The following is a 3,253-nucleotide window of genomic DNA, read 5'->3' on the forward strand; positions in this document are numbered from 1 at the left end:
TGGGTTTTAATTTTTTTGTTTTGTTGGGGTTCATGGTATTTTGTGGTTTATTTTGTTTGCCTTTACTTTTTTTGCATTTGGGTGTATATTCTGGCTGCCCTTTATGTTTCATTTTAAGCAACTGGCTGTGGAGTCAAAAACACTTGCATACTGAAAAACCTGTGTCAGGGCTTCTGTCTCCTGTCTCTCTTTACTCTCTGTATTGGCTTTTCTGTGTTTGAAGAAGATGGGCATTGTGGGGAGGGCAGAGGGAAAATTCCTGATCCTGCTTTGAAGTTTTGGGTCCTTCAAGGTACAACTAAGGAGGGCAGGTTGGAGTGGCTAGTGAACATTTACGTCACTGGGGCTGGATCAGGAAAGGAAAGGAAAGGAAAGGAAAAAGAAAAAAGGAAAAAGGAAAGGAAAAGGAAAGGGAGGGGCAAGTCCTGGGGGACTGGCTGGTGGGGAGAATTGCTTACCTCTATTGGTTGAGTGTGTGTGTGTGTGTGTGTGTGTGTGTGTGTGTGTGCAGGCATGTGAGTGCATATGTATGTATGTGCATGTTCAGGCACGTTGGAGGGAGGAACCCTCTTTTAGGTGGCTGTGAGGAATGGTCCTCTCTCACTCAAGGAAATCACCTGCCTCCTGCCTCTCTTTCCTGCCCTGGACCACCCACATCGGCGTCTGACTGCAGGGTCTCACCACAGCCCTCACTGTTGTGCCAGTGTCCTGGCTGCCCACCCACATAGTACAGACCTTCCGAGGTTCTGGTTGCCTAAGATCCAGCTGTTATGGAGGCAAGATGCTCCACTTGCCTGGATGCCCCGGGTTTTAGAACTTTTCTCCCCACTTCTGAAAAATAGTGGTGGAAGCTATGATTCCTTCTGACCACTGGCTCCAGAAAGTACATATTACTGTTTGAGGGGAAGGGGATGTTTGATAGGCCTACGATGGGGCCATTTCAAGCAGTATTCTTAGGGCCTCTCATTGTGGTTTAGGTCTCTGGAGAGCCCTGTCAGTGTATAGGCCAGATCTGTATGTTTGGCCAACTGAAGTCCAGCCATCTCCAGGAAAGAACAGTGAGCTGCTCTCTTTTCTCAAGCCTCAGAATCAGCCTCAGCCAGAGTCTTTCTGACCAGATGGAGGATTATCATCCCCTTTGGTCCCCAGCATGAATCGTTCTCACTGGCCTCTGCTTCCCCACTTTCTGATCCTGAGACCCTTTAACATCTATATAATAAAAGCATAATATGCTAATTAGAGGGATGTCCTTCCGGACGTCCTTCCAGACAAAGCCGCAGTGGGTGGGGCTGAGGCAGAGGTGGCAGAGGCCCCCTGGCCGTGGTGGGCGGGGCCATGGCAGAGGCCCCCAGCCACGGCTGCAGCGGGCCAGGGCCTGGGCCAAGGCCCTTGCACAAATTTCGTGCATCAGGCCTCTAGTTATATATATAATTTATTTCAGAGAGGGAGATAGAAACATCGATGAGAGAGAGAATCATTGATCAGCTGCCTCCTCCACGCCCCACACTGGGGATGGAGTGCGCAACCCAGGCATGTGCTCTGACCGGGAATCGAACCATGACCTCCTGGTTCATAGGTTGACGCTCAACCACTGAGCCATGCTGGATGGCCCGAGACCTTTAGTATAGTTGCTTTATCAGGTTTCCAAACAGCCTCATAACAGTACTGATTTCTGGGCGAGAGTCCTCTGTTTGGCACTTGCAGATATGCCAAACTCCGATATGTCAATAGGTGGTGAAAGCCATGTGGTGAGTGTCAGGGCTCAGCTAGGCCCAGGGTGGTTTGGGAGCTCAAAAAGATGGACAAGGGCACTGGGGTGGTGGGAAAGACGTTCTGGGAGAGGTGATGCCCGTACACTTTAGTAGAAAAGTAGGAATTAGGGGTGGCAAGGGAAAAATATCTTTGAACTGAGGAGACAATCCGAGCAAAATCTTGGGGACAAAGAAGGTAGTATGTGCAGGAAACTATAACCCATTTCAGTGTCACTGCAGCTGGAAGGGACAAATGGAGAGGGAGAGCACAGGAGCCCTGCTGGCCATGCCAAGAAGCACAGCTTGGACTTTTGCCTTCGGTGATACAGAAGGACGGGAAACTTTAAACTGGGTAGTGGGTAGTGACAGGGTTTGTTTTTGTTTTAATAAATTGGTAAAAATGTGTTGAAGGTGGGGCAGGTAGAGGGAGGAAAAGGTGACTGCTTGAGATCCCCCCCCCCAAAAAAAGATGAAGGGAGAGTGGTGGGGGTTCTACAAGGATTTCCTTTTAAGACAGGAAGGAGATGCTGTGGCAAAGTCAGAATGAACCAAAGGAATAGTCGTTTGGGGAGCCATGGACAGCTACAGGCATTTGGTTTGGTTGTGTGGGTGCTCACACCCCTTTGGTCCCCTGGAGAAAGGCAGAGTTAAAAGTGGAACCAAACAGCAGTTTATTTCTTACCTCCATTTTGGGTTCCTTTCCCCAGACCTTTCCTGAGTCCTCTGTCCTTCAGCCCAGGTTAGGAAGATCAGAGCAGGAGGTATGGACAATGATATGAAATCTGCATCCCTGGTGGAAATTGGGGCAAAGACGGTGGCCTCTTATGAAATGACCTCCTAATACTTTCAGTGTGGTCTAGGGCAGTGGTCGGCAAACTCATTAGTCAACAGAGCCAAATATCAACAGTACAAAGGTTGAAATTTCTTTTGAGAGCCAAATTTTTTAAACTTAAACTATATAGGTAGGTACATTGCTATTAATTAGGGTACTCCTAAGGCTTAGGAAGAGCCACACTCAAGGGGCCAAAGAGCCGCATGTGGCTCGCGAGCCGCAGTTTGCTGACCGGGTCTAGGGGAAAGGGCCAGCTCCACAACTTACCACCTAGGTTGGTTAACCTTGGGCGAGAACCTAATGTTTCCGAGCCTTAGTTGCTCCATCTGCCAAATGGGGCTCAATTTACCGACTAGGGAAGAAAATCATACTGAGTAAACACGGCTGTTCAGCTCGAAGTTAGTTCCTCCCACACGCCTCAGGTCATGAACCTACAGTTAGTTAATGACGTTCTTACCAGACTGTTCGTCTTTGGGGTGAGGGGTTGAAACGGAGGTCCTATTCAAGGGTCCGTATTCTGGGAGAAAAGGACCATCCGCTATGTCTGCATCCCTATTTGGGTGGCTGGATGGGGTGGGGGTGGATTGGGTAGTAAACCCCTGCCCCTTCCTTATTCTGATCTCTAACGGGGAGGGGGGCGGGGGAGGAAGCTCGTTAGGTATTTCTATTG

Source organism: Myotis brandtii, unplaced genomic scaffold (genome assembly GCF_000412655.1).
Source record: "Myotis brandtii unplaced genomic scaffold, ASM41265v1 scaffold39, whole genome shotgun sequence".
Lineage (NCBI taxonomy): Eukaryota > Metazoa > Chordata > Mammalia > Chiroptera > Vespertilionidae > Myotis > Myotis brandtii.